Source organism: Ambystoma mexicanum, chromosome 4p, assembly GCF_040938575.1.
Source record: "Ambystoma mexicanum isolate Mex_15411 chromosome 4p, UKY_AmexF1_1, whole genome shotgun sequence".
Taxonomy (NCBI): Eukaryota; Metazoa; Chordata; class Amphibia; order Caudata; family Ambystomatidae; genus Ambystoma; species Ambystoma mexicanum.
The window spans coordinates 98,433,655-98,459,937 of NC_090927.1; the positions used below are offsets into that span (position 1 = coordinate 98,433,655).

Genomic DNA, 26,283 nt, shown 5'->3' on the forward strand with positions numbered 1-26,283 from the left:
TTTGGAAGTTGTGAGCTGTCCACGCTCGCAGGCTAGTCCTGACCTTGTCTGCGTGAGCGAATCAAAGGCCACCCAAGTTGTAGTGGGCGGTCTTGAAGAGGCCTGAGGTGAGCTGCATATCTTCTCTTGGCCTTACACCCTGCTTCCCTGAAGTGCAGAACCCCCCCTATTTGACCGGTTGGATAACACTGCGCAGGCCCGCATTGGTCTCCGCAAAAACAAAGAGGTGATGGCTGGAAGGTTTAGACTTAATCTTAACCACTGGCAATGCTCTGGGCAACCCTCCAGACCACCGTTCTTCACCTGCCAAGCCATTACAGAAGGGAAAGACCATATGCAAATCAGGCTTGGCCACACCCCAAAAGGGGCAGTCCGGCCCGAACTGCTAGGCCACATCCCTTCTGCACAAGACCACAAGCATCCCCAAACATGTTTCGCCCTTATTGGGGCTCATCAGTGAGGAATAGCTTGGGTCTCTAGGCCCAGCAGGCACGGGACCCACGTCTGGGCATACCCGTCCCACTCGGGGTGACATAGCAAAAACAAAGAGGTGATGGCTGGAAGGTTTAGACTTAATCTTAACCACTGGCAATGCTCTGGGCAACCCTCCAGACCACCGTTCTTCGCCTGCCAAGCCATTACAGAAGGGAAAGACCATATGCAAATCAGGCTTGGCCACACCCCAAAAGGGGCAGTCCAGCCCGAACTGCTAGGCCACATCCCTTCTGCACGAGACCACAAGCATCCCCAAACATGTTTCGCCCTTGTTGGGGCTCATCAGTGAGGAATAGCTTGGGTCTCTAGGCCCAGCAGGCACGGGACCCACTTCTGGGCTTACCCGTCCCACTCGGGGTGACATAGCAAAAACAAAGAGGTGATGGCTGGAAGGTTTAGACTTGATCTTAACCACTGGCAATGCTCTGGGCAACCCTCCAGACCACCGTTCTTCGCCTGCCAAGCCATTACAGAAGGGAAAGACCATATGCAAATCAGGCTTGGCCACACCCCAAAAGGGGCAGTCCAGCCCGAACTGCTAGGCCACATCCCTTCTGCACGAGACCACAAGCATCCCCAAACATGTTTCGCCCTTGTTGGGGCTCATCAGTGAGGAATAGCTTGGGTCTCTAGGCCCAGCAGGCACGGGACCCACATCTGGGCATACCCGTCCCACTCGGGGTGACATAGCAAAAACAAAGAGGTGATGGCTGGAAGGTTTAGACTTAATCTTAACCACTGGCAATGCTCTGGGCAACCCTCCAGACCACCGTTCTTCGCCTGCCAAGCCATTACATTACCTTTTGGGGTAGGACCAAGCCTGATTTGCATATGGTTTTTCCCCTTCTGTAATTGCTTGGTAGGCTGAAAAACGATGGTCTGGAGGATTGCCCAGAGCTTTGCCCGTGGTTATGATTCATTCAAAACCTTCCAGCCATCACCCTTCTGTTTTGCTAAAGTGACCCTGAGTGGGACGGGTATGCCCAGACGTGGGTCCCGAGTCTACCGGGCCTAGAGACCCAAGCTACTCCTCACTGATGACGCCCAACAAGGCTGAAACATGTCTGGGGATGCTTGTGGTCTCGTGCAGAAGGGATATGACCTAGCAGTTCGGGCTGGACTGCCCCTTTTGGGGTAGGACCAAGCCTGATTTGCATATGGTTTTTCCCCTTCTGTAATGGCTTGGTAGGCTGAAAAACGATGGTCTGGAGGGTTGCCCAGAGCTTTGCCCGTGGTTATGATTCATTCAAAACCTTCCAGCCATCACCCTTCTGTTTTGCTAAAGTGACCCCGAGTGGGACGGGTATGCCCAGACGTGGGTCCCGAGTCTACCGGGCCTAGAGACCCAAGCTACTCCTCACTGATGACGCCCAACAAGTCTGAAACATTTCTGGGGATGCTTGTGGTCTCGTGCAGAAGGGATGTGACTTAGCAGTTCGGGTTGGAGTGCCCCTTTTGGGGTAGGACCAAGCCTGATTTGCATATGGTTTTTCCCCTTCTGTAATGGCTTGGTAGGCTGAAAAACGATGGTCTGGAGGGTTGCCCAGAGCTTTGCCCGTGGTTATGATTCATTCAAAACCTTCCAGCCATCACCCTTCTGTTTTGCTAAAGTGACCCCGAGTGGGACGGGTATGCCCAGACGTAGGTCCCGAGTCTACCGGGCCTAGAGACCAAGCTACTCCTCACTGATGATGCCCAACAAGGCTGAAACATGTCTGGGGATGCTTGTGGTCTCGTGCAGAAGGGATGTGACCTAGCAGTTCGGGCTGGACTGCCCCTTTTGGGGTAGGACCAAGCCTGATTTGCATATGGTTTTTCTCCTTCTGTAATGGCTTGGTAGGCTGAAAAACCATGGTCTGGAGGGTTGCCCAGAGCTTTGCCCGTGGTTATGATTCATTCAAAACCTTCCAGCCATCACCATTCTGTTTTGCTAAAGTGACCCCGAGTGGGACGGATATGCCCAGACGTGGGTCCCGAGTCTACCGGGCCTAGAGACCCAAGCTACTCCTCACTGATGACGCCCAACAAGGCTGAAACATGTCTTGGGATGCTTGTGGTCTCATGCAGAAGGGATGTGACCTAGCAGTTCGGGCTGGACTGCCCCTTTTGGGGTAGGACCAAGCCTGATTTGCATATGGTTTTTCCCCTTCTGTAATGGCTTGGTAGGCTGAAAAACGATGGTCTGGAGGGTTGCCCAGAGCTTTGCCCATGGCTATGATTCATTCAAAACCTTCCAGCCATCACCCTTCTGTTTTGCTTAAGTGACCCCGAGTGGGACGGGTATGCCCAGATGTGGGTCCCGAGTCTACCGGGCCTAGAGACCCAAGCTACTCCTCACTGATGACGCCCAACAAGGCTGAAACATGTCTGGGGATGCTTGTGGTCTCGTGCAGAAGGGATGTGACCTAGCAGTTCGGGCTGGACTGCCCCTTTTGGGGTAGGACCAAGCCTGATTTGCATATGGTTTTTCCCCTTCTGTAATGGCTTGGTAGGCTGAAAAACGATGGTCTGGGGGGTTGCCCAGAGCTTTGCCCGTGGTTATGATTCATTCAAAACCTTCCAGCCATCACCCTTCTGTTTTGCTAAAGTGACCCAGAGTGGGACGGGTATGCCCAGACGTGGGTCCTGAGTCTACCGGGCCTAGAGACCCAAGCTACTCCTCACTGATGACACCCAACAAGGCTGAAACATGTCTGGGGATGCTTGTGGTCTCGTGCAGAAGGGATGTGACCTAGCAGTTCGGGCTGGACTGCCCCTTTTGGGGTAGGACCAAGCCTGATTTGCATATGGTTTTTCCCCTTCTGTAATGGCTTGGTAGGCTGAAAAACGATGGTCTGGAGGGTTGCCCAGAGCTTTGCCCGTGGTTATGATTCATTCAAAACCTTCCAGCCATCACCCTTCTGTTTTGCCGCATTGGTCTCCACCACAAGATCCTCAACATCCCCACCTTATGCCGTCCTTGCCTAAACTCTGTATACATGCCTTCCCTGCACCCTTTCCTTGCACCGGGCATCTGGCGGATCTCCTAAAGCTCTATATTGGACAACTGAGCCAAAGTGTTGCTTCCCAAATCCTATACTGCGGCCCAGCCAGAGCGGACCTTCCCAGGGCCCCAGAGCCCAACACCATTATCTGGAGCACCAGTACTCTCCGACAACACAGCCCACACCCGCTTTTACCACCACATCGCAACCTGTCAGCCTCTAAAGCCCCGTTCCCCGGTACGTGCCCCGGGTGTGACAATGGGGTTCCCCCTGTTGGCTGGGCACAGAAGACCCATACTCAACAGGTTCTCTGGTTGGGGTGTCAATTAAAGAGCGGGGCATCCATCCGCCCTCCTGGCACTGCTCCTCCCTGACGTCTGGCCCGTGACATGAGCGCTGAGAGAGCTTTCTCCCCCCAGCTATACGGGCGATGTCTGCCCGCACCGGCCTACACATCACCCACCCACAGGATGTCGAACAGATCACGCTGTGCCAACAAGGTTGGGGCTATGGACAAGTACACCAAGTCAACACCCAGGTCTAAGCAGGGAGGCTCCTCCTCGAACCACAACAACATAGAAACACCGTCTGAGCTCCCTCAGCCTGATCTAACGGTGATGATGGTGTCCATGGCAAAGAACTTTGCCTCCTTTCATGAGAAGCTGGACTTCATTAACGTGAACATGGCCTCACTGAGAACTAAGTTGGACCAGCACAGGACTAGGATAACCGAGGCGGAAATCAGAATTGGGGCCAATGAGGATGGAGTGCTCACCCTACAGACCACAGTCACTGAACTGGTGCGAGATATGAAGCAAGTCAAGGCCAAGTGTGATGACTTAGAGTCTAGATCGCGCAGGAACAATATCCGCATCGTGGGTGTCCCGGAGTCCGCACTCAGGGGCAGGATGGAACTGGCTGTCAAAAACCTCCTCAAGGACCTCCTTGATAACCCTCAACTCTCCCCGTTCTTCACAGTTGAGCGGGCCCATCGGGCGCTGGCACCCTCGCCCCAAACCAGGCGACTTTCCCAGACCTATAATTGCTAAGATCCTTAGCTACAGAGATAGGGATCACATACTACGGCTAGCAAGAGAGAAAGGGAATTGAGACTAGATTCGCAAATCATCAGATTCTTCCCAGACTTCTCTCTGGGGGTCCAGATGGAGCGCAGACAGTTCAATGGAGTGAAGAACATGCTTAAGGAAAGGAAAATTGAATATGCAATGCTCTTCCTGGCACGCTTGAAATGTACCCATCGCAACAAACTCTGTTTCTTCACGGTTCCAGATGAAGCAGTGAAATTCATCGAATCACAGATCCTGCTTAGGGATCCCGCAGACGATCTAATGGGCAATGACTAAGGCGGCTGACACTTGCTATTAGCAGTGGGGCCTGTCGGGCGAAACCATGATTACCGACAAAAGATCCTCCTCCTCCTAGTCCGGCATCATGGTACACCGACTGAGCCCGACATATTATAGTCTGTGTTTATCCTAGCCCGAGGCTGGTAACACCCCGCTCCTCAATTTCACAACTATACAAATGGATGAGGTGCCTCGGCCTCCTGACTCTACTGCAGGCCCCTAACTAACATATATGCTGCAATCATTATGACCGCATCCTTTGTCTGTTACAAAGCATCACAATGTTTTTCTTGCAACCTTGGATGTAAATTGCCGCTGAGTGTATTGTGGTGCTTCCTGCACCGAGTTATTAGCTAAGTTGGGTACACGGCAGTGGCGACCCCCGCTGCAGCTGCAATGCCTATTCTGGTGGTTTGTTCTCAGGTGTGCCCCTGTTGGGCATGCGGGCTGGCGCTACCAAGTTGGGTACGGCTCGCTGGTGCCCGCTACTTGGGTGGGGTTCACTACACTGCTGGTTGGGGGAGGGCAGTGACGGTGGGGGGTGGCAAAGTTGGGGGTTGTTACATTGAAAATGGCAGGAAAGCAGTGGCTTCGGCTATGATGTGGTACGACAGTGTTGCAGCGGTGCGCACGGCACTGAAAAGTGACGGTTTTCACTGTTGGGATGTTCTATAATGCTATATCATTACCGTTAAACTAGTGACATGGAATGTCCAAGGGTTAAGCAACTTCACAAAATCCAGTAGGATAACCGCATACGCCCTGAGACACGGAATTAAAATACCCCTCCTTCTTGAAACACACGCTCTTGGGCACCTCGCAGCATGCCTGGCACCGAATTGGGGCTCCAACAGTTTCTACACAAAGTATTCCACCCAGTCCAGAGGAGTGCTGACCCTGGTCCACAAATCAGTTGAATTCTCAAAGCGCACTAGCTACATAGACTCGGGGGGTAGATACGTAATCCTACACTGTCTATTAGCCAACACGGAATGTCTACTTGTGAACACATACACCCCGAATATTGATGCCCCTGAATTCTTCGACGAAGTGGCCACCCTACTAATGAGATATATCGGAGTCCCAAATATATGGGGGGGATATGAACCTGATCCTAGATAATGACCTAGACAAATCTAGCACAGCCTCCAGAGCCATGTCACGGGCTTCCAGCCGCTTACGCACACACATGGACTCACTAGGCGTATGTGATCTGTGGAGAGCACTGTACCCACACACGAGAGACTACACCTTTTACTCGTCTGTGCATGACAGTTCATCTAGGATAGACCTGTTCCTCACATCGAGCGAGTTAGTGGGAAAGGCCATAGACATACAGATACTGGCACGCACACTCTCAGACCACTCTCCAGGAATGCTACGGATCAAGCTAGGGCCTGGCCAACCCACCCACTCCGCCTGGCGTTTCAAATCAGAGGCACTGCGGGATATAGTCTTTAAGGCTGAGGTCCTGGCTGACATTAATACCTTTTTCGACTGCAATAAACAGCACAATACACCTGAGGGGACCCGATGGGAGGCATTGAAAGTCTTTATCAGAGGTATGTGCATCTCTAGGGAAGCCGGGGTACTCAAGGACATAAAAAATAGCCTACAAAGCTCTGAAACCAAGCTTAAAGAACTCGAGCAGGAATACACCTCTGCACCTTCCCCAGCCAAACTAGCACAGATAAGATCAGAGCTGGAAACCTTTGAATCCCATTGTGATGCTGGAAATGCAGGGACAGGGCCTCCGTATCCTTGTCCTTTACTGCTTTTTATCATGTGTTCTGTTGTGTTTTCCGTGCAGGAGTTCATGTGGGACTCCTGGCGGTGCAGCTCTCTCTCTTTTGGTTTGGTGAACAGACCCATGGGATACCCTTATGGCACCCATGGGTAGAGGTGCAACCCTGTGCCCGTAGTGTATGTTTTTGGGAACCTGTGTGTGACCCACAGAGCAGGGTACGGCTGGTGGCAGCACTGTGCTGAAATGACTGGTGCCCTGAACGTCCTCCATTTTGGGATGCCCAGGCCCTGTCATTGGAATCGGTAGATTCCGGATGGAGACAAATGGCCCCCATGGCCTCTTGCCTTCCATCGCCTGTTACCTTGATCTTGCCGAAGTCCCGGAAGCCCTGCCTCTGTCCCTTCCCCCTGACTGGCTGTTGGGTGGAAGTTCCGTATATGGTAGTATGGGGAAGTGCCGACCAGACTGGCTGGAGCCTTCTCAACAACCATATGTTGTGGGTACACCTGTGCGTAGGACCTGGGTGAATAGAGTGTGCGACTAATACGCATTCTATGTTGTGGGTGTCTAGTATCTGGTGTTTGACACAATGGTTGAGACAGTCCTGTCTGAAACCGGTATGAATGCAGCTTGGAGTGTTGAATGGCCTGGTACTTGTCCCAATACACATAACTTGTTGTGAGTGTCTGGAGAGAAGTGAATGGCCTGAATGCATTGTGTGCATGAATGACCGTAGTCGTGATTGGATGCTTGAGTGTGACCCAGCGGAATGAATGGGAGATCAACATTATATCTGGGGACCTCTCACTGCTAGGCTGAAGTCCACTACGACGAGTAACTGGAGTAACTGAAGCTTGACCTTGAAGCCCTGCTGGACAAGAAGAATTGCTGTTGCTCTCCTTCGCAATCTGAAAGGTGCTGAGCCTCAAGGACTGACCCAGAGAGGACCTGGTAAGGCGCCCTCTCCCCGAGCTACGAGGGACCATCGTGCACAGCTGATCTTTGCCTAAACTATCTGGTAGACAGACCTTCGACAGGCTGCCGACCCGATACGGGGATTGCTGCGGAACTCCAAAGAGAAGCACCCGGACTGTTGTCCGCCACTGTCGACGACCGCCGTCACCGACTGGAGTCACCGTGCTCCCATTGCCTAAGAACTTCATTAATCCAAGGACGCTCTCGTCCGCATCGTCGCCGCTGTATCCTGCTGGAGAAGGCCTGACCGTCGACGCGCCGAGGAGCATCCACCGGTGGGTTTCCCGCCACCCAAAGACCACCGAGACGCCGATGACTCAACGCCCTTGCTGGGCCACAGTTCTTCAGCTCTTTGCGGTCCAGAACTACTGACACGGAAGTGCCCCGCACGCCTCTTCCTTGCAGGACGTTTACGCTTCCCTGTCAACGAGCACCGCTAGGAACGACGCAGCCACTTCACCGTCGTAGCTCGACCTGTTCTCCGTCGGACGTTCGACGACCCGTGACCCCTGCCTGAAAGGGAGATCACTCAAGAAGGGCCGTCGATTCCCCGACGCGGAACGCTACAACGCCAATGTACTTTGGGGACGCAGAACTATTGGAAAGTCTAGTGTGAACAATATATGGACTGGGCTTGTATCTTTCTTCTACAGGTTGCCCAGGTGGGGGGATTCCCACACGGAACTGTGTCTAGGTAGCGGGACCAGTATTCTGCCAATTGTTAAACCATCTTGCTTTCCTTCCTCTCTCTAATGCTGGTTTCCTCTTTATTTTGATCTGTGTGTCATTCTGACTGTATGCACTTTAATGAGATCGTATACCGTTAGTGGTACCACTTTAGAACTGTACATATTTGCCATTGTTGATTTCTGCATACAAAGTGAGTTATCGTGATAGTGTACACCACTCCGAATATTAATTATATAAAGACTGTGTTTTAACCGATACAGTGTGTGGACATTCCTTTGTGGGTGCTTGAGGACTACACTGTACTTAAGAACCAGCTTGCATCACCTCCTGAGAAAATAGGCCTGGATTGCTCGACCATGATACCAATAATAAAGAATCTTGGCAGGGGTCTCTGTGTCTCTCCTCTACCAAATAGAGAGGGGAAGTACAGACCCCCCCTCTGATCTTTACAGCTGGTGGCAGCGGTGGGATGCTTATGGTTTTAAGACTCAGTGTATAACCGTACCACTTACGAAGGATATCTGCACTTTGTTAAATTAAGGTTTAGTAGTGTACAAGATAATTGCATTACAAGCAATGGAATCTATTGCGAATGGTAAATTGACTCGGATGAGCTTAGAGGCTCTCCAGAGTGCTTGTGAAGCCAGGGAATTAGACTTTGTGGATAAGTCTAGGGCTGAGCTGATAGCTGCCCTGGTGGACTACCAGATCGATTGTGAAACTCTTGAAGGGGGGAATGCAACCAATGAGGACTGTACCCGCGGTTTGTCGCCAAAACCGATTCTGGGAATGCCACCATTCCTGCTGCCTCTGTTCCAAACCCCAGCAGTTCTTTAGAGCTTGAGTTATTAAGGATGAAGTTGGCCTTTGAATATCGCAAGTTGAAACTCGATGCTGAGCTTAAGAAAGAGGAGTTGGCCCAGCAAGTGGAGCTCAAGAATAGGGATCTTGAACTCAAAGATAAGTACCTTGAACTCAAGAACAAGGACACTGAATGTCAGCGAATCCAGTTAGAGAAAGCTTGAGTGGAGACTTCAGCGAAACCAGTTGAGAGTGTCAGGTCCCCAGCAACCAAGTTCATGAAAGATTTGGTTGGTGTGTATGCAGAGGGTTCTGATATCCTCCAATGGATTGAAGCGTTTGAAATGGCTTGTGCAATTCACGATGTTGATAAGAGAGATTGGGCTAAGTGTTTGTTAAGCAGAGTGCCTCAAACTGGATATGACTGTATTTTGAAACTGAGTGTGGAAGAAAGTGGTCAGTATGAGTGCATGAATTCTGCTTTAATTGCCATGTTTGGCAAGACGCCTACCCACTATCTTAAACGGTTCAGGGGTCTCTGTGTCTCTCCTCTACAAAATAGAGAGTGGAAGTACAGACCCCCCTCCAGTCTTTACACCCATGCCCGAAGGGAGGTACAATACTACGCCTGACCCCTGGCTGCGCGGAAGTACGGTGAGGAGGACAGACCGGGGCGAACCCTGGCCAGACTGGCCCGCATAGAGGGGGGCAGAACCCGAATTGACAGTATCAGGGATGCGAATGGTGCCCAACACTGGTCAGACCAGCACATCCTCGAAACCTTCACGGAATTCTATGCGGCCCTGTACGCCCCCCAGTGGGAGCATGGTGCTCAGGACATAAACCTCCTACTTGACCAAATTCCCATGACCTATATCTCCCGAGCAACCAGAGAGTAGTTAGACGCCCCGATCACTCTTGATGAGGTTGCTGAGGCTATTTCTAGCCTCCCGAAGGGCACGGCTCCCGGCCCGGACGGGCTCACCTCAGAATTCTATCAGGAACATGTTGCCATCTTGGCTCCGAGACTACATGAAGTCTGGTCTGAATCGCTCCGCCTGGCTACCCTTCCCCAATCCCTGCGAGAATCCCTTATTACTGTGCTCCCCAAGCCGGGTAAGCCCCTGACGACTGTGGATCCTACAGGCCCCTATCACTTATAAACACAGATACCAAAATATTTGCCAAGGTGATAGAAAACAGATTCCTCCCCATAATGTCACACCTGGTCCACCCAGACCAAAGCGGCTTCGTCTCCGGTCGCTCAACAGCCCTCAATATCCGCCGGCTTTTTAATGTTATGTCCAGAATCGATCCTAAAGCCAATGCGGTTGTGGTTACCCTGGACGCCCAAAAGGCATTTGATATGGTGTCCTGGCAATATATGTGGGCAGTGCTGCAGAAAATGGGAATCAGCCCATGCATGATATCCTATATCAAACTACTATGTACGAATCCCGTAGGCAGAGTCCTGGTCAACTCCCTAAAGTCGTCACCCTTTACGCTCCATAGGGGCACTCGCCAGGGCTGCCCGTTTTACCCTATATTATTTGCGCTAGCTATTGAGCCCATGGCTGACAGTGTCAGAGATAAACCCTCCCACAAGGGTATACGACTGCGGGACACACAGGAAATAATATCACTATACGCTGATGATGTACTCCTCTACATCAGGAACCCTTCAGTACACCTAGACCCGATCATCCGCGATATAACGAAAATTGGCACATTCTCGGGCTTTACCATAAACTGCTCCAAGTCGGAAATATTCCCACTCACTGTAGCAACCCACCAACCGGCATGTGAATTGCCTCTTCGCTGGTCCCCAGGAGGTATCAGATATCTCGAGGTTCAGGTATCCCTATTTAGATCCTCACTACTGGCCAACAATTACACTGCTACTGCGCAACTCGTTGAGTCCAAGATGTCAAGGTGGCGTAACCTCCTGCTTTCCTTATCGGGCAGGCTGTCCCTGATCAAAATGATAGTAGTCCCCAAGCTTCTCTATATCTTTGCAAATGTCCCGCTCTGGCCAGGGAAACAGTACTTCACGAACTTGCACTCTGCATGTGCCCAATTCCTATGGCACTCCGGTGCGGTTCGCAAGAAGTGGCAGCACATGACTCTTCCCTACGACAGAGGGGGCTTTAATGCCCCTGCCCTTACCCGATATTGGATTGACGCACAAGCTCAGCATGCCACACACTGGTACAAACACCTCGATCCACCCCCCCATGTGAAACTTAAGAAACTTACAAGCGAGAAGGTAAATATCATGTCCCTAATCCTCTACCGCACATACCACACCGATGCACCTGCGGATCCCGTAGCCACCACGACCATGGCATGGAGACAACTACTTCAATCTCACCCAGAACATCATCCATACTATAAGTGGTTACCATTTGGCACTTTCCGGGTCTCATGGCCACCCATGACAAACACCTCATGCGACACTGGCTTGAGCTAGGGTATCGGGCACTGTCTGATCTATACCTCGAGGGAAAATTCATCACCCCGCAGACATGGCGCCCTGGTCACTCGGGATCGGCGCTGGAACTCTTGCAATATTTCAGGCTAAGAGCCGCAGTTCGCGTCATGTGGCCTTCTTGACGAGCCCCCTGATTCACCCAAGATCTGCTATATATCCAATTTGGCCGGCGGTAGGGGTATAACGTCCTCCCTGTACAAAATGCTGCTGGTAAAGTCGGAAGATGCACCTTGGAAACCGCGGGACACATGGAGCGAGGAACTGGTCTTGGCAATCACAGATGCCATGTGGGGCAAAATGTGCTTACACACACGCAAGGTCTCCCTTAATTCCAGATTAAGATGTATGCAATATAAATTCCTCAATCGACTCTATTACACGCCTGACAGGGTGGGGAAATTTGCACAGAACCAGTCCCGCGCTTGCCCGAGATGCAGATTCTTTGAGGCTGACCACACTCACATGTTTTGGTCCTGTAGTTCTGGAAAGCAGTGACTGAAGCCCTATCAGAGATAGTGGGGACCCGGATTGACCCCGATCCACTGGCTATACTGTTCGGGCTGTGGGATGGGGCTGGGGTGAAGAAAGTGTCTACGTTTTTTAATGTTGGTGCCATGGTGGCCAAAAAATACATACTACAGTGCTGAGAGCGCAGACTCCCCCCACCCCCCTCATTCGAGATGTGGTTGAAGGCCCTTACTTGGACTCAAATGTGCAAGGGAGATTACATCAATTCCCTCCCCACGAACTCTCGCCCGAAAAATGTGTGGACCGATTTCTGTAGCTAGCTGAACAGTAAAGATGATATAGAACTGCTCTCTTCCCCCCTGCCAGAAGCACAGATTGAAACATGACCTCGAATTGCGCAAAGTCTAATGGGCTGTAAATCCATCCTCCTCAGAAAACCGCTGTATGTATTGCTAATTCCAAATATGTAACACCATTTGCTAATGTACTATGTTGTATGTCTGCCACTGCTCCTTGCCAATAAAGAAATGTAAAATGTAAAAAAAAAAAGAAGCTGACACTCCTGCCCCCGTTGTTCAAGGAGAAGGGGTGCACCTATGCCTTATGCCCGATGTACTCAGTGCTTATGCTTATATTATTGAGCTCCCCCCCGCATACCTCCACGTTTTCTTTTAGGACTTGAGCCCTGTTGATTTTTGATTTTGTTAACATTTGAAGACCTGTAAAATTGCTTACTCTCACTTCCTTAAGACCTCGCAGGTAAATAACCTCTATCCTAGTATAAGACAATCCTGCAGTAAACGCGACTTGCCCCGTCTGCCCCAGGACCAATACCTGCCATGACATCCTTGGAACTTGCTTGCAGTTTATATCTTTTCACAGTCAAAACAATCCTTAATTGTAGGTTCTGAAATAAACGTACATTGCTAGTTTGGACAATATGGCCAAATATATACACAATCAAAATAAAAACAAAAGTTAAACTTCTGTTAGCAAAACTCAATCATCTTATTTTTGCCTTCCACAGTCAGATGGTGTTTCCAAACCAAAGTTTAAAAAATACCTTTTTGCAAGCAAAATGTCTACCAATTACATCTAGGAAGAGATTTGTTCAAGTTCCTGAATTACAGACTGGTCTCAAATCCTGGCTTCACCACTTAAACAAAGTGTGTGCTCCTGGTCAAATAATGTCATCTCACTATGGGCCTCATTACGACCCTTGCAGTCTCGTAATGAAGGGGGCCGGTACGGGACCGGCACCCTTCATTATGGGAGCGCTGATTACGAGGTTCCCTTTGCGGGACTCCGAACAGACGTCTGGTAAAACCAGACCTCCTTTCCGGGTCCCGCGAGGGGAAGAGGGAGGTAATAACGGGCCATTCATAATGTGCCCGTTATTACCTCCCTCCCCATTCCCATTGAGCCCCTATAGGGGTTTCAAATGGGAATGGGGAATGGTTCCTTCAAGGAGGAATTACCGGGTCCTCCAATGTTGGAATGACCCGGTTATTCCTCATTGAAGGAACCTGGTAATGGAGCCCGGTTTGGAGGCAGCCATGGTGCTAATAGCTAATAGCTAATAGCACCATGGCTGCCTCCAAACTCGTAATGAGGCCCTATGCCTTATGATGCCACAATTAGAAGTCTCTAAACGGTATTCAGATGTCTGCTACTTCACAAAAAGCTCCACTCGGAGCAAATATTAAGTGACAATTCAGACACTGGATGCCACCATTTCTTTGTCTCCTGCCTTACTCAACATAGCAACGTGTTATTCATTTAACTTTCCATGATACCCTTATGTATTAAAGTGTCATTGTGAGATATCAATTTCTGTTGTATCACTGATGTCACTAGTTATGCAAATAAGGGGGCCCCGTGCCAAACATCTTTTGCTGCCCAGGGACACACACATCCTAGGGCCGGCCCTGAAAGAGGCCATGACATTTTCTAACATTCAACTTCACAAATGGTTTCCAAAAATAACATAGCAAGGCACAGAAGGCATGGTGGGATACTGGATGGTGATGGGTAGGCAAGGCACAGCTGGGCTTTTTTGATATTTTGTTAAGAAATTGAATGATGGGAGATCAACCTTGGAAAATGTGTGGGGCTAGACCGTACACATTTTCCTATGCCGCACAACAAACACATAGTCAAACACATAGTCATTCCCCCTGTCATGTTCAGCTGGAATGTGATAACCACGGGTACATCAAGCATCTCAGGAAGGAGGGAGGCAACACCTTCCTCCGGCTATGGCCAGCCTAATTAAATATCAAGGGCTCCATGGATCTGCCCTGTCTATTGTCAAAGTTCTGCTGGAGGTAGCACAAACTGATGAGAGTTAATATAAACAGGCTTGTGAAAGGCCCTGATCGCAGAACTAACAAAAGGGGACAGGAAACCAATACATCTTTGATATGCAATGTCTCAATTTGAAACTATCTCCCACCCCTCTGTATGAAGGGCTGTGAATTTCATGTCTGGGACAACTGTTTACAGTAGGCAACCCCTGCAGGAGGACCCCCTTTCAGCGGGAATAAGTATGTGATTTGATGGAGACAGAAAGACTGTTCTCACCACAAACTTCAAGGGAGACCTGCACTTTGATCAGGAGCCCCTTACCTTTCCTGTTGCAAAGCACTCTGGTTACGACCTCACGCATAACAGAAGATTGTTGCTGGCGACCCATGATTGGTTCATTAAGGTAGGCTTAGCTTGCACCAATCACTGGGGCCAATTTGGCTTTAAAAGAGGGTCGAGCCCCTTTTTTGGCAGATCCAGTGACAGCTTTGAAAGGAGTAAGAAGGACTCATTTGGTCCCTGGCTGAAGGTACAGTCTGCCTTACAGCTCCCGTAGTGAAGGAAGGCCAGGATGTCCAAGAGGGAAGCAAGATCCCTCCCCTGAACATTTCTGAGGGAACAGAGGGAGATGCCTACCTCAAAGGACACATCCAGCAGCTCCTGAACCAGTACCCAGCCAGCACAGAGCATGTCCTGCTAGGTTCTGCCAGCAAGCTTCCAAGGTGGGAAGTGCCATAGAGTATCTGACCAAAGGACAAGGTCGTTGCCTGCAAACACTGTCCTCAGCTTTGGGCCGCCCTCCTTAAAGGCTGTCACGTGCCCAGCGAAGAAGCTAGGAGGAGTGCCACACAAAGCACCAACCAGCGTCCATCTGTTAAGAACATTTTCATGGCAGTCATGCACTCAAACCGCAACCGGCTGCACCACTGACTGTTGTCACGCTGCAGTCACTAAAGCCATCTGAGACACTTTGACCAGCATTCCAGATCTGCCAGCCAGCACAGAGACAATGATTCTTGACCCTGAGCTGCCATGAAGGCCAGCCTGCAGATGTCCATCCAGCCTTGCTTGCCAAACTGCCTGCCACTTGATACCCACACCTGTCTCTCGTCATGATCTCTGACGCAGGAGCTTCAGTGCGTCCTGTAACTGAATTGATGCTGTCAATCATCAAGAACATCTCAAGCAGCAGGTATATTGTGGTTCTGTCCACCTGGTCCTTCTCCGAAGGCCCCTAGTGACATTTATTACTCCTTGCTCCCTTGGTGCTGAAATCAAATAACCTTGAACAGTAAAGACTGGGTGTGTGGGGTAAAAACGCAGCCCCAGAGCGACAGAGATGGAGAGGCCATGCTAGGCCCCTATTGTAAGAGTGAAGCTGGCTAATGTGGAGGTCCATTGAAATATAAAAGTTAGTGCAAAACCGTGATTTTGACATAAGGCCTGGTGAAATGGAAAGAAATTATGTAAAACTGCAGCAGTGCACATGGAAAGAAAAAAACACATTTGAAACACTGCACATTTGGAAGACAAAAAGGAAGAACAATGGCTGACATTTAAGAAATAAAGTTCAATGACAGACTGTGTATTCAGGAATAAAGAGACTTAATTTCAGCACATAAAATGACTACATTCATAGGGAAAGGCCTAATGGGTGTTGTATAAAAGTGAACACTGGTTTCTTATGTAACTATGATCTATCTGTGTGACTAATATCCAGAGGGAATTTATTTCTGTTCAAACATTACGTAAAGAAAGAGATTTATTCTTGCTAGCAGGCCCAGATGCAATACAAAAGGTCATGTGTGCCCACATTGTCAATTTAAAATGCTATTCTTTCAGAATTGTGAGCTGAAACTTTGACCCCAAGACCTTTGGGGCAGGGCCCACTGAGGAAACAGGTCTGTTTTTCAGTTCAAATACAGAGAATTAGATCAGAACTGCAACGACACAGATAACTTGACCAACAGAAATGACCCTTAAGGTCAAGCCTCCCAATAGAATTGTGCATTAGCTTTGACCAAAGACCTTTGAATCTCAGGAGGGGAGGGCAGCATCACATATGCTAGAAAGCCAGATGTCCCCGTCATGTAGTTTGGGGAAGATGAAACTGCTTGGGTTTGATCTGATTGTGAAACTGGAGGATCCATGTGATGCCTTCCCATTGATGAACATTGGGCCACCTTTTCTTTAATTAAAGGAGAATCGAATGTCCCAGTGAGCTCTCCCGGATTCATTTTAAAAGAGATACAAAGCCAGTTGGTACCATGTAAACATTTTTGTGATGTACATAACTTAAGTTATGATGAAAATTATGATTCTGGCCTTTTCATAAGTCTGAGGAACTGGAATATTGGTGAAGTGATAGATCATGAAATTAATGTTTGAATTGGGAAGTGTCCCATTTTTAGCTATTTCGGCACAGCAGCAAACCTTGAAGAATGATAGCTCCACCAAGGAAGGGCGTGCTGAAATAACATTTGTATTTTCTGACTCGCCATAAAAATGTACAATCCAAAAATATAGAGGGCCTTATTACGACTTTGGAGGCAGCCATGCCCTTAATAAGGGCATGGCTGCCTCCAAAATCGGGTCCGGGTTCCCTGAATGGGGAAATACCGGGCCATTCTGAGTATGGAGTGCCCGGTATTTCCTCCTTCAGGGAACCCGGGCCCGGTCCTTCCCCATTCCAATTCGAGCCCTCGTAGGGCTCAATGGAATGGGGAGGGAGCCAACAACGGGTCCATTACGAACGGGCCCATTGTTAGCTCCCTGATCCCCTCGCGGGACCCGCTATGGACGTATGGAAAAACCAGACGTCCAAAGCAGGTCCCGCAAGGGGACCTTGTAATTGTGCGGAATGGGTTTAACGGCGCCGGCACCATTACCGGCGCCAATAAACCCATTCCGCACAACTTATAATGAGGCCCATAGATTCATGTAGTTATCCGAAAAATTTGCATAGCTGCCATGTTGTTAGATGTTCCGACCCCATAAAGGTAAAACCCACCGGTCATTTTGAAATGATGTATTTATACTCCTCCCTCATACACACCTCCAACTCCTGGTCCCACCAGCAGCCAATGTGCATCTTGGTGAGAGGTGAAGGCAGAGTGCTAACCACTGCTTACTTATTCCTGTAGATAGTCTACTGCTGGACTCTTGCACGCTGGACTCTTGCAAGGAACAACTAGCAGAGAGGCCTCAATCCTTGCATTGGAGACAGTGACAGGGAATTATAGAAGCTAGCTGGGACCCCCATCAGAGGAGCCAGAGGTAGCCTGGGTGCAGGAGAAAATCCTTGATGGAAGCTCTTGACCAGATCTGTGCTGTCCTCAGAGGAGACCTGCTGTGTTATCCTGGATGCCCCATAATCAAGGCCTCCCATGTAAGTAGACTAATCCAAGAGCCATCAATTGTGTGGGGAGCTACCTGCCTTTACCCCTTTCCATTAGTGGGTAGGAGGGTGAAACTGGGTAGGCCCTTTGCACATTTTATTAAATCTCACTCAAATTATTCCCCCATCAAAAACCAGACTCTCTGTGAAAATTGAACATGTATATTCTTAGCACCTTTAATTAAAATAAATCAATTAATTCCTATATAGAACAATCACTCGATGAGTGTTGCTAGAGTTAAAAACTAACAAAATTCATGCCCAGTGGGTTAGAGCTGGCATAGACAATAAAGACTTGGGTGACTGTCCTTCTGAAACCCTGACTTCTGTCCAGAAGGGGGGTCTTGAATCCCAAAAGCAGTAATCCTAGAACGCTAACTTTCGAGTGAATGGGGAAGGGGTAGAACGAAATTTCCCATTTATTCCCTTGTATCCCAAACCAGAATTACCAAGCATCACATCTCATTCGTATGTGTGTTGCAAAAAGGAATTTCCCATTTATTCCGGTGCATCCCAAACCAGAATCCCAAAGCACTGCATGTCCTTTGAATGTGTGTTGAAAAACGATTTTCCCTTTGAGACTTTTTTCCCAACCTTGCTTTTCAAATAAAAGCCAGAATGATTTCCCGTTTGATTTTCTTTCTCAAACATTGCTTTTCTACAAATATAGCCAAAACGATTTTCCCATTGAGTTTCTTTCTCAAACATCGCCTTTCTCAAAATAAAGCCAAAATGATGTTTCCATTGTTTTGCCACTGCCTGGACATTGCTGTTGCTGGGAGTAAAGTGTATTGGGACACATTAAGCCATCTCTGTGGATTGTGAATGTTTTCGATTGGTTAATTTGCAATTAAATCTGATGTAAGTTGTGACTGCAAGGTTATCTGTATAAACCCTTTGGGTGCACGCCACCTTGCTGGGGGGTGGACTCCCTGATTTGAGAGTGACTACGTAATATAATGCGGCAATTGCCTTACCGACTATTCTCCTGTCAGTATCCAGAGTGCACACCTTTCTTTCGTGAAACTGTCTGTTCTCTGTGTTTAGGGTGACCAGACGTCCGGTTTTTCCCAGGACAGTCCAGGGAAATCACTGAACGTCCCGGGGTCCCGAGAGTTTTTTTATTCTATAATCCCCGTCCAGAGTTTTGGTCATGGTGCCTTTTTCTTGCCGGACCCGATTTCGAAAATCCCGAAATCGGGTCCCGGCGCACCTCTTCCTGCGCAAATGGGGGCGTGAAATGCTTTTCATGCCCTCATTTCCTCCCCCTTCCCCTCTCTGGCGCTCTCCTCCAATGAGAGGAGTGTGCATGTTAGCACACCCCTCCCGCAACAGGCCAGCGACATAGAAGTAGGAAGAAAGTAATATGTGCATTTACGTTGGTCCTACTTCTATTTCAATAGCCTGTCTGGGTTTTTTTTACAAAAAAAGATCTGGTCACCCTATCTGTGTTCCTTTACAGGGTGGGTTGTGTTTTGTAGTGTGCTAGAACTGTCTGTTGTAATAATCCTAAAGTAGATATTTGTATACAACCTTGACTGTACAGTCCCTTTTATCATTGGGCAATAATTGTATTTTCACTGTGTTGCAACTAACTAACCAACGATCCACGACCTTGCGGAGATAAGCCTGCCGTTCCGTCCACATTACCAAAATTGGGCAAGGAGGTTTATAATTGACTTGTGTTTCCAATCTGTTCAGATCCCTTCTGGTGCGCTAGACTTGTGGGGCTGATTGATAGTTTAGAAACTGATATTCATCCCTGAAACACTAGTGCCCCGGAAGTTGATTCGTCACAGCATGCAAGGAAAGGCAGAACTGGGAAAGCTGGAGACCGTGTAGGGTATGCAGCAGGATGAAGGCTAGGCACGGCTGGATCCATGCATGCGCCGCGCTGTCCTTACCTCACCTGTCATCACGCTCACTGCGTCCTGCGAACGGGATACCATGTTACCCAGAGAATCGATTTCAAAGGACGGGCGGCGCCACCCAAGCAAACCACACACGGAATGAGTCATTTCTAGAATGTGGGACTATTACAATCACACTCATTTGAAAAGGAAATCAGCGCAGCTGGGGAAAGGAAGGAGACGTTGCCTGGAATTGGTTTCGCTGCAGGACGCGGTGAGATGAGAATGAGCGCTCCGTCTAGCGCTCTCGTCTGCCTCGTGCCGCTACTCTAGAACTCACGCAGGGGCAATTATCGCAGAGTGCTGCTGCAAATTATAGCTCCAGCTCAGAAAAGGCGTGTTCGAATTCCCCACATTTGAAGGCTTCGCCCTCTTTCGTGATCTTTACCCCGGAAGCTCATGTAGAGTTCACTGGGATCAGCTTCACACAGGCCCACATCCCCTCCTACCCTCCTGAGAGCGTGCGATGGTCTCGGGACTCGCTGTCTGCCACGGGGGTCTGCAGGGTGGAGGGATAAGCTCTGCCCGGGCAGATTCAGCCGCCCACTGGAGCTTCCTTAGCCCATCATGCCATCCCCTTCCGCCTCCTTTCCTCCCCCTCATTCTCTTTCTTTCTTTCTTTCTTTCTTTCTTTCTTTCTTTCTTTCTTTCTTTCTTTCTTTTCTTTCTTTCTTTCTTTCTTTCTTTCTTTCTTTCTTTCTTTCTTTCTTTCTTTCTTTCTTTCTTTCTTTCTTTCTTTCTTTCTTTCTTTCTTTCTTTCTTTCTTTCTTTCTTTCTTTCTTTCTTTCTTTCTTTCTTTCTTTCTTTCTTCCTCTATCTGTCCTTCCCTTCCTTTTACCCCACTAATCTTACTTCTTCCTTTCCATATTTAATCCTGGATTCCCTCATTTCTTCATTCTTTCCTCCCTTCCTCTTCTCTCTGGGCCACCTTTCATTTTCCCTGCCTTTTCTTCTTCCATTTCGTTCTCTTTCCGCTCTTCATTTCATCCTCTTTTCCATCCTTCCTCATTCCTTCCTCCTTTCATCTCTTCCTGACACCTTTTTTCTTTCCTCCCTTCCTTATATTCTGGTTCAACGTATGCCCCTTCCCCACTTCCTTCCTGCCTTTCCCCTTCAATGCCTTACTTCCCATCCTCCCGCTTTCCCTCATTCCTCACTTCCTTTTTTCTTCTCTTCAATCTTTCTCCCCTCGTTTCCTTTTATACAATGTGTGTCGTAAGAGTGTCAGTAATAGCAGTGCATGTCATAGGAGTATGCTTTATAACAGTGTGATGTAGGACCGTGTGCTGGTGGAGCTCATGTCATAGGAGTAGGAGTGGTAGGAGCACATGTCGTAGGCGTGTGTTATATAAGCATGCATTGTCAGATTGCGTGTTGTAAGAGGGTGCATAGTTAGAGATTGTTTTACTATTGTTTATATACACAATGTTAATATTACAAGTAGACATGTTGGGTTTTAATATAAAATGTACCTCCATTCTGCTTGTGCATTGTATGCCTCATAAAGCGTCCATTTTTGTATGAAAAGTGTACATTTTCAGATGAAAAGTGTACATTTATTCCATCACTTTAAAACTGACATCAAAATCTACTGTGACTTGCCTTTCATGTGAGTTTGTAGGCGATGTTAATTGTGTAATTAACAAACAATAAAACTCATATGCTATGTGCACAGTTTGTATGGTTTGCCTTTCATGTGAATTTTCAGATGTAAATTTTGTAATGTACCAACTGTAAAACTCCTACGCTCTGTGTATGTGACTGTAGCGCATGTTGTGGGCTGCTATGTGGTAGGAGTATGTGTTGTAAGAATGTGTGTCATGGGTCGATATGTTGTATGTGTGCATGTTGGATGAGTGTATGTTGTAGTAGCATATGTTGTAGGAGCATGTGTGTGTAGTAGAAGCAGGTGTAGTTGCTGCACATGTTATGGGAGCATGTGTTGTAGGTACGCGTGTTGTAGAAGTGTTGTCGTAAGAGTGTGTGGTAAGTGTGCATCATAATAGTGTGTGTGGTTAGAGCATGTGTTGCACATCCAGTGTAGTAGGTGCATGTGTATTAGGTGTGCTTGTCATCAGAATATGTATTGTAGGAGCATATCTTATAGCAGCGTGTGTCGTAGGAGCACCTGTCCTAGGAATGTGTGTTATTAGAATGCGTGTTGTAAGAGTGTGAGTGTCGTAGGAGCATGTGTCAAAGAAGCATGTGTCCTAGGTGCATGTGAGAGCACTTGTCGCATGTCTACATGTTATGTGTAGTAAGTGATGTGTATAGGTGCTCGTATCATAGGAGCATGCTATTCGTGATCAAACACACAATGTTAATATCACAAATGTGTTTGTATGGTTTTAATATAAAATGTGCCTCAATTGTGCTCATACATTGTATGCCTCCTAAAGTGTACATTTTCATATGAAAAATGTACATTTATTCCATCACTTCAAAAATGACATCAAAGATAGAGGTCACTAGCCTTTGATGTGCATTTTTAGCTGTTAATTGTGTACTGTATGAACTGTAAAACCCAATGTTCTGTGTACAGTTCATATGAAAAGTGTACTTTTATTCCATCATCTTAAAACTGACATAAAGTCAACTGAGACTCGCTTTTTGATGTGAGTTTTTAGGTATTTTAATTGTATAATGTACAAAGTGTTCATTGTGTAATGTACAAACTGTAAAACTCATGCTTTCTGTACAGTTTGTATGAAATATGTGCATTCCTTTTCCACATGCATCATATATAAATACATTTCAAATGTTAATATCTTGAAATTGGCTGGGTTGATTTTCAGAAATGTTTTCAGTGCACCAATTTCAAATGAAATCTAGGCACCTGCAAAATAAATTAATATTCAAATCGGCCAATTTTGAGATATTTGGGCTGAAAGTTTTTTCTTTTTTCCTATGGGCAAACCCCATGTTAAAAACTATCCCACGCGATCAAAGTAAAGATTTTTTAAACTATGAAGCCGTTAACGCAAATTTCAGAAATTCTGCATGCACATGCAGCGCCCTCAAAATATTGCAGATTTGTTCATGCAAGCATTCAAAGCTTATAGAGAAAAGTCATTTCCTTCAATTTAACCTTAACTATGCCGTGCGCTAGACATGAGTAGATATATTTTAAAAATATTTAAAAAACTAAAACAACCAAAGAAACTTCTATAAAAAAAAACCCTGCAGTTAGTGCAACTAAAAAACAACATGCTAAAAGATAAAAAACTTCCCGAAACATGTCAACTTGGTGATTGTGTGTCACTTCCAAATTTACCAACTATTGGTCCCAAGTATGCTCATTCTTTTATAGGCTCCTCAAAATGTGGAACAATAATTAGAATAGGAGAAAGAAATGCACATGACTCGTCTGCAGAAATGTAAGTATCATCAATTAAGACGTACTTGTAAAAAGTACGTATTTATAGAATGAAATTTCCTCCACACAAAAAATGACTGCGTGCAGTAATTATGACATGTGGTAATTACTGCATGAGGTAATTACTGATCCTCATGGGCTCCAGTGGGGTTTCAAAATGGGAAATAACTGAAGGGTCATCATGACTGTTAATCATGCAGATGTTTCCCGTTATCACACACTTACCTCATGCAGTAACAATAATTATGTTTGGCGGAATTACCAGAGGTAATGCCACCAAACTCTTAAAGAAGCCCTTACTCATTTTGTCAACATTTTCCTTGGATTAATGTTTCTCCCCATAGACCCCATGTTGTGATCTCATTCATTTTACTGGAGCAGTGAGTGGCTATTTTTCATGGGTTCTCTTTTATAGTTATCTCTTATTTATGTTGCAGAATCTGTTTATGGTCATTAGATATAAAAGTGGGCATTCCTAATAGCTTGGACATTATAATTCCCAAGTCCCCTAAATGTTTTGCATGTTGGGTTTTAATACCCATTGCACCACTCACACCTCCTATGAGTACGTCTTGAGCTTGACCCATGTTTCCAGTCGGAAAACATGGCATAATGTTGGGAAGGGGTCTGGTGTGTCCATCAAGGACCCAGAGCTGAAAAAGGGTTGACTTCTTCAATAGCCCGCTTGAAGTGGGATCCGTACACGTTGATTAGCCAAAGACTGGAATGTCCGGGAGGAGGTCTGCTGTGATTGGACAACACGCTGCCCGTTCAGGCACGCTATTCAAAATGGCCGAGGCTCACTCGGTTACTCAAGGGAATCCACACACTCAAATTTCCCCTGTGGTCTTCATTCTACTGATCCAATATCCATAGGTTGACTTGGGGCCAAAAGCGGCCCTTGGAATAGTTTTCAAAGTCGACCCATATCATAATGTACAAGCAAGCCCAACCCCTATAAGTAGGTTTAGTGGTTTAGACGGCAAGAAAAGTTAGGAAACAGTGGGTCCAAATTGTGAATTTTAAGTTACAGTTGTCACTATGTATGTATGTATGGATCAAACAGAAGGTAAGCATAAGACAAAACAGACATATAGCATTTGTTAGAAGTGAGGTTTAATAACAAATTCTTCACTTCACAGGGAGGTGAGCAACGTAGAAAGATGGAAGGAAGGGGACTATGTGTATGGAAGAGAGGGAAGGCATGGAAAACCAGGGTACCCACACAAAAGAGGCCCTCCAGTAAATCTCCAGACCTGCCTGTGGGCCAGCCCATCACTGGGGGCGAAGCACAAAGACGAACGCAACTCACAAATAGGCGGCATCCAGTGCTAAAGCCGCCGCCTGGGAAATGGCAGCCAGAGGCGGACATTTCCTCAAATATGCGCTCCAAAGAAAATCAAGCACCTTCACCAAAAAGTGTACGATTAGAGTATTTAACAGACAATTATAGACGTCCTAGAATATGTGGGGGAAGGCTTTTAGGTGTGCAGGAAAAAAGTCAGCTACCTGGTGACTTTTTTCAGGTGACATTATTACATGGAACCAAACATACAGGTGTCCTGAGGATTTCTGTGGTCCCTTAAATAAACAGGTGTCTGGTTTAAAATAGATTCCCAACTCCCGTGTGGGCACGGCTTGTGATGCACTATGACTGGGCTTAAAGTGCCTGCCAAGGTGAAATGTTATTTTTTGTTGTTGTAAAAAAGAATTTCTATTCCAAATATACGTCAAAACTTATCAATCGACTGAGGTATTTCAAACGTTTTAGGAGGATACAGTCAACATTAATTTGGACTGCCTCTGGAACAGATGTCTGCCGGCTAATGTGACTTCGGATATGCTGGCAGTTTACCGGCAATGCACCTTCTGATATATTGGCAGTATAGGGGCAATGTAACTTCAGATATGCTGGAAGTGTAGGGGCAATGTACCTTCTGATATGCTGGCAGTATGGGGGCAATGGAACTTCTTATATGCTGTCAGTATAGGGGCAATGTACCCTCTGATGTGCTGGCAGTGTAGGGGCAATGTACCTTCTGATATGCTGGCAGTATGGGGGCAATGGAATTTCTGATATGCTGTCAGTATAGGGGCAATGTACCTTCTGATATGCTGGCAGTAAAGGGGCAATGCGCCTTCTGATATGCTGGCAGTATGGGGGTAATGTACCTTCTGATATGCTGGCAGTATAGGCTTAATGTACCTTCTGATATGCTGGCAGTATTGGGACAATGTAACTTCTGGTATGCTGTAAATGTAGGGGCAATGTACTTTCTGAAATGCTGGCAGTATAGGGGCAATGTACCTTCTGATATGCTGGCAGTAGGGGGCAATGTAACTTCTGGTATGCTGGCATTATAGGGACAATGTACCTTCTGATATGCTGGCAGTATAGAGGCAATGTAACTTCTGGTATGCTGGAAGTGTAGGGGCAATGTACCTTCTGATATGCTGGCAGTGTAGGGGCAATGCACCTTCTGATATTCTGCCAGTATAGGGGCAATGTACCTTCTGATATTCTGGCAGTATAGGGGCAATGCACCTTCTGATATGCTGGCAGTATGGGGGCAATGTACCTTCTGATATGCTGGCAGTATAGGGGCAATGTAACTTCTAATATTCTGGAAGTGTAGGGGCAATGTAACTTCTGGTATGCTGGCAGTATGGGGGCAATGTACCTTCTGATATGCCGGCAGTATAGGGGCAATGTACCTTCTGATATGCTGGCAGTATAGGGGCAATGCACCTTCTGATATGCTGGCAGCATAGGGGCAATGTACCTTCTGATATGCTGGCAGTATGGGGGCAATGTACCTTCTTATATGCTGGCAGTAGGGGGCAATGTAACTTCTGGTATGCTGGCATTATAGGGGCAATGTACCTTCTGATATGCTGGCAGTAGAGGGGCAATGTAACTTCTGGTATGCTGGAAGTGTAGGGCCAATGTACCTTCTGATATGCTGGCAGTATAGGGGCAATGTACCTTCTGATACGCTGGCAGTACGGGGGCAATGTACCTTCTGATATTCTGGCAGTAGAGGGGCAATGTAACTTCTGTTATGCTGGCAGTATGGGGGCAATGTACCTTCTGATATGCTGGCAGTGTAGGGGCAATGTAACTTCTGGTATGCTGGAAGTGTAGGGGCAATGTACATTCTGATATGCTGGCAGTATAGGGGCAATGTACCTTCTAATATGCTGGCAGTATAGGGGCAATCTACCTTCTGATATGCTGGCAGTATGGGGGCAATGTACCTTCTGATATGCTGTCA

The 26,283-nt window shown here is 47.5% G+C and overlaps 1 long non-coding RNA gene across 1 annotated transcript in view; it reads right to left on the reverse strand.

Annotated features, from left to right (window-relative positions):
* Window positions 1-20,012, reverse strand: part of LOC138452551 (uncharacterized) — a 218,608-nt gene extending 198,596 nt beyond the window's left edge. The window contains exon 1 of the long non-coding RNA XR_011260213.1: window positions 19,627-20,012. This is a non-coding gene — a long non-coding RNA (uncharacterized lncRNA). The remainder of the gene's footprint in view (window positions 1-19,626) is intronic.
* Between the last annotated feature and the right edge of the window lie 6,271 nt (window positions 20,013-26,283).